The sequence below is a fragment of the Mus caroli genome, unplaced genomic scaffold (assembly GCF_978045245.1).
Source record: "Mus caroli unplaced genomic scaffold, Mus_caroli_1 scaffold_5, whole genome shotgun sequence".
NCBI classification, from domain to species: Eukaryota; Metazoa; Chordata; class Mammalia; order Rodentia; family Muridae; genus Mus; species Mus caroli.
In genome coordinates, this window is record NW_028227260.1 from 2,222,508 (window position 1) to 2,236,166 (window position 13,659).

The 13,659-nt window shown below is 37.0% G+C and overlaps 1 protein-coding gene and 1 non-coding gene across 2 annotated transcripts in view; one reads left to right on the forward strand and one right to left on the reverse strand.

Annotated features, from left to right (window-relative positions):
* Mid1 (midline 1) overlaps positions 1 to 13,659 on the reverse strand; it is a 369,236-nt gene that overhangs the window by 349,486 nt on the left and 6,091 nt on the right. The gene's annotated exons all lie outside the window — the stretch shown is intronic.
* LOC115030168 (small nucleolar RNA SNORA51) lies at positions 6,454 to 6,590 on the forward strand. The gene has a single exon (XR_003835789.1). It is a non-coding gene; the product is annotated as a small nucleolar RNA SNORA51 (small nucleolar RNA).

Below are 13,659 nucleotides of genomic sequence, written 5' to 3' on the forward strand. Positions count from 1 at the left end.
CTAACTGAGACAGATACAAATACCCACAGCCAAGCATGGGATGGAAGTTGGGAACTGAAGTGGGTGGCAATCCCATAGGAAGACCAACAGTGTCAACTAACTTGGACCACTGGGACCTCCCAGAGACTGAGCCACCAACCAAAGAATATACATGGCTGGTTCAAGGCCCCTGGCATGCATGCATGTGTGTGTGTGTGTGTGTGTATATATATATATATATAATATATATTATAATATATATTCCTAGCCTCAGTGGGAGAGGATGTGCCTAATCCTATAGAGACTTCTTGCCTCAAGGTAAGGAGTACCTGGGAGGTACCCGCTCAGAGATAAAGGGGAAGGGAATGGGGGAAGAACTCTGAGAGGGGAACTGGGAGATGGGGCAGCATCTGGGATATAAATAAATAAAATAATTAATTTAATCAAAGAGTTAATATGTATTTCACACAATGATTCATTTCCCCCTGACCTGGCCAAGCACTAGGTGGATTTCCTCTGATCTTCACCATAAGATTCAGGTGGAAAACTTAGAAGTATAACCTGTAAAAATATTATACCTATTTATACAAGGCTCCCAGTAGCTCTGAATCTTTCAAGCTAGAGTAGAATCAGCCAACAATTGATCAAAGTTATCATTTAAGTGTTCCTACTAGCTACTGAGTCTAACAGCTTCTGCTTTGGGGGAAAGTAATCTATATTCTTTGAATATTCCTGCCTCTGTGGTTTTAGAAGTTAGAGTCAGGCCTGTGACCTCAATTCTTTGATAGATTTAAGGCAAGACATTAGTTTTCTGTTTGGTCTTCTTTTATCTTGTTGAGTTAGCAGAAATCATGACTCCTAAATTCTTTACATGTTGGAATAGTAACCAGATGTGTCTCATGCTACTATATTTCAGATTTACAAACACATTACATTCTTCTCAACTTGAGTAATAATTTATGAATCTAGAGATCTAGAGCTCCAGTTACTCTAAAGTGTTGCCCTCATGACACTGAAGTTCTTCACATTACCAATCAGATCTTATTATGTTGAACAAAAACGAAGTACATCAACAACTACTTCTTTTGGAAATCATAAATGTTAATGTAGTTAATTAAAAACTATATTTCCTCTAAGCAGTATAACTATCAGTCTGCTGAAATAGGAAATGAAGTGTTCCCTCAGGTCAACGTGCTGAAAGGCACAGAATTATTTTCTATTTAGAAATGAGATAGTTACTTAGAACACTCATTTAAAAGATCACCTCTGAGAACTTCAAAGGAAAGACAACAAGAAATGGTTTTCAGGTTTATGTTTCTATATAACAAATCATAAAATGCTAGTAAATGAAAATATGTTTCATTAGCTCATGGGGATGGAGACTTGAAAATAGAATAGACTCAACTAGTCAACTAGCTCTATGCTCCAGGACTAACATAACTGAAATGAAAAGACTGGTAAGCCCAGGGTCTTATCTGGAGTTTTGTAAAAAGGAACCATTTCCAAGGATATTTGAATCACTGGTGACTTTGGCTTTGTGAGTTTGTAGGACTAAGGTCCCATTTACATGCATCTGTCATAGGAGAATTTCTCAGCAATTATATGCTGCTTTTCTATCCTTGATGTGACTCTGTCCATCCTCAATGCCAAATATGGTAATCAAAAATTTTTTTAGTTCCAATCTTCCCAACTTGTGTCCCAGTCAATGTATGTTCTCTACTTGTAAGGTTGACAAGCCAATGTCACACCTATCTACACAATTTGTTTATTAAGACAAACTGTGCTGATGAAAACATTGGAGCAATATCTCACTATCCTTGTGTCTATACCAATGATAACAGCATTAATGTGGGTCATCTTCAGAGGCCATAGTAAGACTTTCAGTGCTTTGAAAATACCCTTTGCATGGGACAACTAGAAAATTCAATGCATTGTAAATGTTGCTAATTGACGGCCAGTTTAGTGTAAGTGAAGAAATGGTTAGGTTGAAAGACTTCATCCAAGGTGGATTTAATCATGCAGAGGACATCAGTGACATTGTTGGTGGATGGTTTGGGTTGGGTGATGAAAGTGGACAGTCCTTATCTCTAGGCAACTATGAATTACACAGAGGGGAAAGTATATTTTGGCTCACTACTTACATATGCTTATATTGTACTGACTGTTAGCTTGTTAATTTTTTTTAAGTAACTGGGAAAAGAGGGATAAAGAAACTAAGTGATTTAAGCCACAGCACCTACTAAAACAAATTTAAAGAAATTGAGCTTATCAACAACATAAAGGATTCTTAAACCTGTTTCTTCTTTTTCTGTCTGTGTTCCCCTTTCTTTCAGTTACTCTGAAAATCTTCCTAGACCAGAAACTAGCTAAGTATCAGCTTCTTAAGTCTTCTGTCTGAGCATCACTAAGAAGGATCCTAGTCACATCAGGGATATACTGCTAATTTCAGTGTTGGTCTCTGGCCAGATTGGAGAACTCCTAAGCCTGGATTTTCTGTCCTTTCCTGGAGTAGTATAACACTGAACATAGTCCTTCTGGCTGTCAGATGGACATACCCTGAAAGAAGTAACATGTCAATCATATTCAAGTTCCCACTGAAGCAATGTGTAGAGTTAGTCATGAGCCCGAATACTTAGAATATTCAGCAATGATAAGCAGGCAAATCATTTTTTTTCTTTTTCATGTCCCCTCCTGACTTTATAATTTCAGTAGAGTTTGTCTTTTATAACCTAAAGGGTCAGAAACATTTTCAAATATCAATTGGCCTGTTACTGGAGACTAGTACTGAACCTACTGGGATCACATCAATCTGCAGGTTTCCCCCAGCACTGTAGACACATTTCATCCTATAATTGAAAAAGAGATTTGATTCATATTCCATTATGCCAAAGCCTCCACTCAGGTCTCTTGACAGAGAAATCTGGGCAGCAGGGAGATGGACTAGTTTTTTTTTTTTTTTTTTTCTAACCTCACTCCACAGATGCTTACAGAGAAACTGAAAAGATGGAGGTAGAGGGATGTTTATAAAAGAAACCAAGCTCTTCCTTGCAGATTTCAAAATCAGATGAGGGATGGGTAGCACAGAGAAATAAGAAGAAAAATTAAAGCAATGAAAGGACTCCTGTCTTGGAATAGCTTGGTTCAGCATTTACCTAGGTCAATATTTAAGGTCCTTGATGTACAGGTTCACTGTATCCTCTCAAAATCCATAGAAGGAAACATATTTACCTTGACTCTTATAAAGCCCAGAAAAGTGAGGGACTTGCCCATGTTATATAGCTGGCAAATGCCAGAGTGATGACCTGAACCTGATCTGACTCTGTCTTGCCAGAAGATCTCATTTTTCTTGTGCTGCTCATAAGAAACATATAATGTTTTATTCTCTATAAACAGACAACCATGAACTGAGTTTATGGGTTTGATGATTCCTCCAGAAGGACTTAATATATGAATAAGCTAAGACTCCTGGTATTGATTCAGGCAGCAACATTTTCTTATGCATCTATTCTTTAAACTATAAACATCATTTTCCTCATGGAATGCTTTGATGCTAAGATTATCACTTATCAGAGGTTAGTCTAGAAAATCCTAAGTTAACTCATAAAGTGCAAAGGTAGGCAAACTTTTCTATAAAGTCTTAGTCCCTTTGTCTTCATAAGACCAGCAATCCCATTGCAACCTCTCAGCTCTGCTCTTGAGCTATGAAAACTTCCAGAGACAATAATATGAACTGAATGGGTGTAGCTATATTCTCATAACACTCTCTTTATGAACACTAAAGTTGGAAATTCATATTACTTTCACCTGTCATAAAATAGCACTTCTTCTTTTGAAGCCTTTCAAACTTGAACATGAAAGAGCCATGCTTGGTTGGGCGTCATATGAAAACAGACAGAGAGCCAGATTTAGCCAGTTGTAGGGAATTGCATTGCATTTTATTTTACCCTATGTATGATATGGTTTCCTTTCAGAAAACTCACAAAAGTAGAGGAGCCGTTGAAATTAATTAGTGAACACTATTGCATATAACTTGAAATTACATTAACACAAATTTTTGTTTACTAGGGTGGCTCAAAAGAATATTTCATATACTTATTGTACTGAATTTATTTAGTTGTGTATAAGTGTGCGTGTGCATGTGAGTATGTGTGTGTGTGCTTCCATATATGTGTATTTGAGTCTTGTGTACTTGCATGCCACAGGATGTGTGTGGAGGTTAAAGGACAGCTTACTGGGGAGTTGGTTCACTCTTTTTACTATGTGGCTCCTGGGGAGTGAGTTCATATTGTCGGGTGTGGCAGCAAACAGCTTCACCCACTGGGTCATCTCAATGGCCAAGATTTGTTTTTAATGAGAAGTTTTACTGATATAATTGAAGATCCATATGTAGTTGTAAGAAATAATCTAAAAAGAACCCTTACCCTCTTTGTGCCGTTTCTCCCTATATTTTAATGTTAATCTATATAGCTATAATACAATATCACACCCTGAATACTGAAACAATGTTACTGAGATTTTAGCAGGCTTTCTAGTACTGGTGTGTGAGAGTATATGTACATATGTGTGCTTAGCTCAATTTCTGCAAAGACCCCTTATGTTGCCCTTTTAAACACAACCATCTCCTTTACTTTATCAATCTCTACACCTAGGAAACCACTAATTTGTTTTCTATTATTTTTTTTTAATTTCTCCTACCAAGTCAAATTAAGGGACTCATGGAGTATGTAACCATGCAGCATTGGCTTTTTTGAAAACTCAGAATAATTCACTGGAGACTCATCAATGTGGCGAGACATATTGATAACCCATTCATTTCCATTGCTCCATGGTATTCTGTAATAGAGAGGTATCAAAGGCTGCGTAAGCATTAACTTGTTGGAGAGTATTTGGGTTACTTCAGATTCAGGGCAACATAAACAAAGCTTATGGGAATGTTTGTGTACAGGTTTTATTTCTTTGAAATAAATGCCAAAGAGTGTGTTTCAGGTAGGTATATAAGTACATAAGCATGCTTATTTTTTAAAAAGTCCTTGGAATATATTTAATATGTTTTAGAAGACACTATCACAAAATACTGGAGAATAAAAAATACAAATAAAATATTTTAAAATCCTCTGTTATGTTGCGTTATTTCACCAATTCGGAAATTCTAGAGTAGAGACTTAACTGCTCCTCAAAATGTTGGTCACCAGAGACAAAATGGTCAGAACAACAACAATAAATAAAAAGGAAGAAAGTCACTTTTGCCTCTCCTCTCCTCTCCTCTCCTCTCCTCTCCTCTCCTCTCCTCTCCTCTCCTCTCCTCTCCTCTCCTCTCCTCTCCTCTCCTCTCCTCTCTCATCTCAACATACTTTACCCTTAAAACTGCTACAGAACAGAGTGACCAGCAATACTCATCATGAAAGAAAGAGCAAGGGTAGCTTAGCTTTGGGGATTTGTGAACTCTGTTCTTGTCACAGCCTCCCTTGAGGAATCCTTGTGAAACCGCCTCACAGAGAAACACGCAATGAAGGGCAGCAGTGTGTGAATGTGCAAACACATTTCCTAGCCCTCCAGAGTGGACATGGAAACTGGAAATGAAAACTCTTTGACCATGGCAAACAATCCCCATTCATCAGACTCGCGGGGTTATGCAGTTATGTCATTCCGAGTTGCCTGAACTAATGAGAGTGTTGGTTGATTTAGTTTTGATAAATTACAGTTTTCCTGATCTTAATCCCACCAGAAAAGTTAGTGGATAGGCCAAAGAATTCATCTAATTTCTACCTTGTACTTGGTACTTGGCTAGTCACTCTACTATCTACTACCACATATTTGTACATACCAAAATTTACTATTCTTCAAACATGGGAGGTGTTGTAACAGTGTCAGTATATCTGACCCAAATACTACAAAACAAGGGTTTTCAGATCAGCAGTATCCTCATCACCAGCAATTATGTTAGACATGCAGACTGCTGGGCTCAATCTCAAGACCAGCTAAAGGAATTTAGGCAGGAAAGGCTTAAAAGTCTGCTTTTCTTCCCTATTTCTCACTTGGAGATTCTGAAATTTGTTATTATACAGCACTGTCTTCAATCACCCAGAAGTTCGCATGTAGACAACAGAAATACTGATCACAGAGTATGAAATGATAGTAATAAAGCCCAAAGAGCAGGGCTGAAGAGATGCCTCTGCAGTTTAAAGCACTTGTAGCTCCTGCAGAGGACACAGCTTCAGCTCCCAGAGACCGTGTGATAGCTAACAACTCTATGTAACTATATTTCCAAGAGTTTCAGCATACTTTTCTGAACACAAGTACATGGCATATATACATAGATTCGGGTAAAATAATCCTAAGGAAAAATTAAAATAAAAATTTTAACAAGACAGAGAGCAAGATATTTATTTATTTTAATTACTAGTCTTTCTGAGATCAATATTTATGTAAGCATTTATCAGAACTCTTGTTTCAGATATTCAACAGATCATACCTTTCTTCATGCATGTTATGTTTGTTATATTTTTTTAATGAAATTGCTTAGTTTGAAGAGGAGGAAGAATAAACATTCCCTATGTACACCTCAGCCTACGCCACTGTGCCTGGTCTGTATTGTGAATGGGGAGACATGGGAAAAAATGGCTTAGTTTGGGCTTCTACTTAGCACCTATTTAAAATTCTTAATCAAAATATAATTTCCTTGAGGGCAGGAAGTGTATGTCCCCACAGCCTAATAAATAGGTGTGTAATAAGTGGCTGTGGAACAAATGAATGCATTATGTTTTATATTATAGTTGTTTCATCCAATATACAGTGTATTTTCATATTAGTGAAGACTGGATTTTTTTCATGCTGAATTATTCCCACTATATTTAAATTGCCATCACACATTCCTGAACTTACCGAGTTTAACAAAATCATTAACTATATGGTGTCAATAACAAAATAAACCACATCTTTGGTGCTGTCACAGAGAATCTAAATAATTTTACTGTGAGCATTACTCCCATGTGCACGTGGGGAAATCTAATTTAGAATGTGTCATGTTAGATATCATTTAACAGACATCACTACCTGCAAAATGGCTCTTAGGAACATATTTAGGGAGATCCATAGGTGAGCACCAGTATCTCAACCGAACCACTTCTTATTGAAATGATTCCATAAGGAGACATAAATTTAGGAGAAAGGCAGCAGTGGATACCCACCCAAGTGAGGTGATAGGCCTCAGCTTATGCAGACTTTCTTCCTTCCTTCCTTCCTTCCTTCCTTCCTTCCTTCCTTCCTTCCTTCCTTCCTTCCTTCCCTCCCTCCCTCCCTCCCTCCCTCCCTCCTTCCTTCCTTCCCTCCCTCCCTCCTTCCCTTCCTCCCTCCCTCCCTCCCTCCCTCCCTCCCTCTCTCCCTCCTTCCTTCCTCCCTTCCCTTCCTTCCTTTCCTTCCTTCCTTCCTTCCTTCCTTCCTTCCTTCCTTCCTTCCTTCCTTCCTTCCTTCCTTCTTGTACTTAAGAAACCAAATTATGTGACCTTACTAGATAAATCAAATTAAACCATAATCTATTGATGTTGATCTTTCAGTATTTTCTGAACTGTTAGCTATTCTGTAGAATTGAGTGTAGAACATATGAAAGATAAGCAGCATCGAAGGATCAGATATGTGAGAAGGAAAATACAACAAACATGCTTAAGAATATAAGATAAAGTCTGTGTTCTTTAGTTTTTATCAGAAGGATGGTAACTGATGTGTTTTTCAGTAGTCTTATGTTGAATCATTTCAGAGAGATAGATATAACTGCCTTTGAACAAAATCAATCAAACAATCATTTGTCCATGATTTACACACTAAATCATGAAATTGGAAAAATAAAAGCCAGGTATGGTTATGATAAGTAGATTTTAGCAATACAATGCATTGCAAAACTGCTATAATTACTAAGTTTTCAGATGAGATCAACTTGGTTTTCTTTTACATGGAAAGAACACTTCCTCCAGAGTGGCAGAAGAAAGAAATGGCCCCAGACACTAAATTCTTTTAGTCTACATTATTGCCATCTTTGTGTATTTATAAAAATAGCATTTTGTTGTTGATTAGGGGTTTTGCCCTATTGAAATATGTCTTCAGGACATGTATATTTTATTTAAATGACTAGCATGTTTCTAATCTGAGAGGAAATATAAAACCAGACTGGGTGAAACATCATCTTCCAAACAAATTTTAACTTTGTGTTTAATTTGTTCAAGCATATTTTTTTTTACAGAGAATTTGTCTCCAGGCAAAACTTTTAAAAGTCAGTTTTGAGCCAACATATGTTAGAATGATTGCCTGAAATCACTAAATATTTTAGTAGCAATAGCTTAAATTCATTTGCAAAATATTTTATATGTAAAACTTCAGTCAGGTCTAGTATAGGAAAATTCTTTGAAGGTATAAAGCTGTTCATTCTGAGTTAAATGAACAGAGTGATATAAAACAAATGTTTGCTTTTCTCTTTAGTAAGTCATTGTTTCTATATACTATCAATCCATTTCCTTGGCTATGTTAATGGGCATCTTTTGTCTTACCTAAATCTACAGGTCTCTGAAGGATGTCTAAACAATCCTGAGTGATTTAGAGTAAAAGGCCTATTAACAAGTTCAATGGACTTTTTCTATCCTAGAGGTGGTATATTTTGCCTACTTTGTCAAGAATGACAACTTCTTGGGGCATCCATTTATCAAACACTGGGCAATGACTCTCTCTGTGCTCAGAGACAATATTAGCCAGGACTCCCCAAGTATTTACTCTGCTTAGAGTTTTGTGTATACTTCTAATTTAGTCTTACCATGTGCCCTGGAGAAGATAATGTTAAAAGCCATCAAGACCAGGGAATTAAATGTTTCCCATCCAGCTTGCAAGTGACCAGTGAGTTATGTTTTTGTAGCACTAAATATTGCCACACTTCTAAGTATTTCTGTGCAACCTTAGTGGGCATTAAACAGCTAGTGATGGTGGCTGTGGCAAACTACAGACTATGAAAACAAGGTGAGTTACTTTCTTACACTTTTCTCTGACTGGAATGGGATAATATGTGTGTGTGTGTGTGTGTGTGTGTGTGTATGTGTGTGTGTACATGCATGTGTGCACATATTCACACATGCATATAGTTATGGACACATCTATTGTGCCTTAGTGAGTTTGTCTGAATCAGATGACAACCCTACGTGTGTCAGTTCTCACCTTTCACAATGTAGGTCCAAGAATCCAACTCAGGTTGTCAGGCTTGGTGGTAAGGAATTTAAACCCACTGAGCCTTTGTCAGCTCCAGATGAAATAAGTTTGAATTCAAATTTACTATGAGACTCTTCTTTATTCATGCCCCTCTATTTGTTACTTATGGAACACAAAATCTTTGTCTTAAACAGTACAGAAGAATTGTTAATTTTATTTGCAATTAATAACTTCAGATTTCTGCATTGCATTCTCTCCTTTGTCAGTCATGAGGTAGTAGATGCTCTTTCCCTCCAGCTCTCTAAATGTTTCCCTTTGGGACACAATCTTTCTCTCTTTTCCATTCTCATGAATTCAATATTCAGAGAGAACAAGAAACACATAGATGCCAAGGGGAAAGAAATCATTGCAACCTAACATAGCCATCTATATTCTCTCTGCACTCTCAGAATCAACCAATTAGTCCTTGTCTTAATTCTCTGGCAAATCTCAGAACTCTCACAATCCTCAAATTATCATCTTCCAAAATTCTTCCCTTAGGAAATGCCTGGCAACTTCCTGGCTCCTTGCAATCCTAGGACCTGAGTAAGAGCTCCATTTTATGGTGTAATATGAAAGTGCTCTTCCAGATGGATTATTGCGGACTATTTTACAAGTTATAAGACCAAGTATGCATGGTCATGGCCTCCCGAGATTTTCTAATTATTGGGCTGAGGAGAGTCATTTTAGTATTCATTACACCTAAGACCAATCCTTGCTCAGATTTTTGATCATATTTGATGGTGTTTGTTTTTCATATGTTAGAGCCTTTGTATCGCGGAATCCTATGGCTTTAGGCCTTCACTAGCCAAAAATGTAAGGCAAAATTGCTGATGAAAGGGGCCCTGGAATACAGCCAGTCCATTGGAATGAAAATGATAGAGCTGGCAATCACTAAACTTATCTGTACTGGACACGTGAATAAACTAGAGGGCAAGCAAATTGTTCAGCAGTCTGTCAGGACAAGATAAATACGTAAAGAAGGCAATAGCAAAGCCTTGCAAGGTGAACTGAAAGAAGCAAACCCACACAACCCCTGTCAGTGAACAAAAGAAAACAAGCAAGTTCCCTTGGATCAATTAATCAGAAATGCAGTTTCTTTTAACTTGGTGTGCTGATGTGAACCTATGAATCACACAACTCTCAAAGACAGAGTCTTACAACAAGCCAGGGTACTTCAGTCATAATGCCATCTCTGGAAAACGTCAGAAGAGTAGAAAATTTGATCTTTGTAATTTTTGTGTACCTAAAGGGCCAATTATCTATTAAACAACTATAGAGTGATCATTTCAAGGAAACACTAAAAGAGTCTTTAAAAATAGTCAGTAGATTCCAGTGATTTACGTCATAAAGAAGCAGACTATCTTAAGTAACACATGGACAATAAAAGCAAGCAGATGTTTGTACTCTAGTGAGGGCACTAATGGATGTGCTATGGCACTGTGTCAAAGTGAAGTTTGCCATCAACTGAATTATCCACTAGAGCTTTAAATAGAGCTGCACAATTGAGCCAACAACTGGTAAGCTGTTCCCAGCCACTCTGAGCATTATTCCTTCTTGCAGGTAACAATCAATAATTCACTGTTAACACACTGTGTCAAAACAGTTTTAGGAAAGAGGCCTTGAGATGTGTGATATACTATAATATGCAGACTTGCCCTAAAAAAAAAAAAGTTACTCGGGGTACTGAGTTATAAACATAAGTTATCATGAGCAAAAATGCCGGTGAGTTGGATTTGGGATTTCATGCACTAGCTGTCTGGAAGCTACCAAGTGAAGACCTAGTACTTTAAGCAATGTTTAACAATAGAAATGGATCCACAAACCTCTCAGCTTTTACTTCCCCCTCAGAAGTGTAAAGTATTTTATAAATACTAAGGCAGGTGCTGCCGGTTTAATTAAGGACTCGGAGGAGTATGGGAAGCATGTGGAGGATTAACTCTTAAAGCCATCAGGCTATTGTTCATTGACCTAGAATAGCTATTTACTAACTCTGGAGAGGGCAGACTGCTCTGTAGCACCTAAGAAGTCCTGGATTCTCTGTCACTCATGCTGTTTTTGAGGAAACGGCTTTTCTTTTTTTTTAAGCAAATTACATTTATACTCATATGGCAGAAGATTAGACAAATTCTACCATCCTCATGGGTCAGTTTTACTTATTCTTAGGAACTTACAAATTGGCCAGAAACTTTTGAATGTAACAGTACCTTCTCATTTTTTCTTTCTTCTAATTTCCCAGCTTCCCTGGTCTGATGTGTTGTTGCCGCCAAATTTTTCCTATTTAATCTCTTCCTTAATTGACTTTTTTTGTTGTTGTTCATTTCTTAAATTTTTAAAGCATTTTATTTGAAGTGTCTTTCCCATCCTTTCTTTTGTCTTCTTTCATTTTCTGCTTCCTGTATTTTCTATTTCCTGAAAATATGTGCCTTGCCAGTTGTATTGACCCTTTCATCCTGTACCTTGTTGTTTGGTGGGATTTTGCTTCTGTGGTAGGAAGGAGAGAGCAGATTTTGTTTCATTAGCCCCTACCATCTTGTAATATTTCCTGCTTATTTCCACCTTCCTCGTCTTGCATCTTTGATCCTCTACTTATCTCTAAGTCATTATATATGGTCATTAAAAAATGCTATTTTCTTTTCCCGTTATATCATTTTTCAGACATTTAAAATAATAAACACTGGTTGAAACTTTACTACCAAAATAATTGTAAGTGCATATGTCATATATGTGTGTAATGTACACAGAAATGAACATAAATGAATGTCATGTTGCCTTAGCATTGATTGTGACTCTAGTAGATAAAATAAGAACTTGCTATCCAAGCACCAGTGACAATAATAAAACTATTATTTTCCTGAAAAATGTGAGCATTATTAAAATTTATTTTTAACAAAACTAAATATATTTATAACAAAAGGAATGCTTCATTGAACTCACTAATATTATATATTGAAGTCAGAAGGTAATTTTTAAATTTTTGATGAACACCACGCAGCAACAAATTGTATATGGCACACACATACATACACACACACACAACGCACACACAGAGTATTTTCCTTACAAGAAGGTGGGTCATCTATGATTGTATAACTGAAGACTCATATATTGACTTAGGCTACCAAAATTCAACCATGAGAGTGGAGAAAAAAGTAAATCAAATAGACAAGTATATATAAAATAGGCTATTTAAGAGATAACTTGGGACATATTTTATTAGCTAATATATGATCTATAGTCTGTTGTCAGAGGCCTTCTCCCTCTTTTTACTTAAACAGACCAGGAAGTTTGATGGTGTGCAAAGCTCACACCTTTATCTCTGAAAGAGCTTGACTCAAAGGTCTGGAAATTGAAGTTCTCAACATTTTACACTGATTGTAATTTTTGATGTGACCTTCACCCTGGATCATTCTTGTGAGTTTCTTCATTATCTTCTGTCTACTAGCAAGTGATTTATTGGCAAGTATCTGCATTATTGGACAAAGTGAACTTATTTGCTGATTTGACACTATCAAGCTCTAGCTTCCGATTTTTTGCACTATGATTCCTAAAAAAATCCAGACTTGGAATAATTGCCATTGCATGTGCCGACTGGAAGTTTCTGTGAACTGGGCATTTCTCCCTTAATGTCAGCAAAGCCAAAGCAAAGAGGGTCTTTAAAATGTGAAATGGCAGTCCCTCTGGGAGATACAATTCTGATTTGAAATGAATGTTTTACAACACCCTTATATCCTTAAAGGCATTTGTGTCAAAATGGGACATATAGAGTAGAAATTACAGAAGGATTGGAAATGGAGGGAGTAGGAAGAGGAAGAAGAACTTGACAAACATGCCCAAGATTTCTATTTTAGATAACCAGCTTCCAGTCTTCTTACTTACTAACTCACATCTCACCTAAATCTCAACTAGAATGTACACAGCCAAATATCAAATAGCAGAATTAAGAACCATGAGCGATCTAGTTACCTGAGAGTACATAGAGAAAACTCACAATCTTCCATCCAAAGAGTTTACAAATAAAACAGAGTGGAAAGCTTTCTGCTCTGCACCATTTATTTCTATATGAAAATAAACATTTGTTGTATATAAAGAATTAAGATCTTGATGAGTAATTCAGGCATTTTAATAATTCAGTGAGTCATAAATGTGGCTTGTATCTGCATTTATGTGTAAGTGTAAGCATAATTGAAAGCATCCACTCAGGTCTAACAACAGCAAGAAAAGAGCTAAATAACATGTGCCAAGAACAATGGGAAATAAAGGAGCAAGACAGTGGGAGAATATTGCTAGTGACTTGCATCTGGCAATGCCAGAACACCTGCAGAGAGAGGGGGTGCTAATATTTGTAATCTATAAAGCTTAACCCTGTCCTCCCCATCACTTGTTCTTTCTCTGCGTCTCCTGTCCCTCTAGCTGTGGCTTTCACCAACTGACAACTTCTTTTTATGAGAATATTTA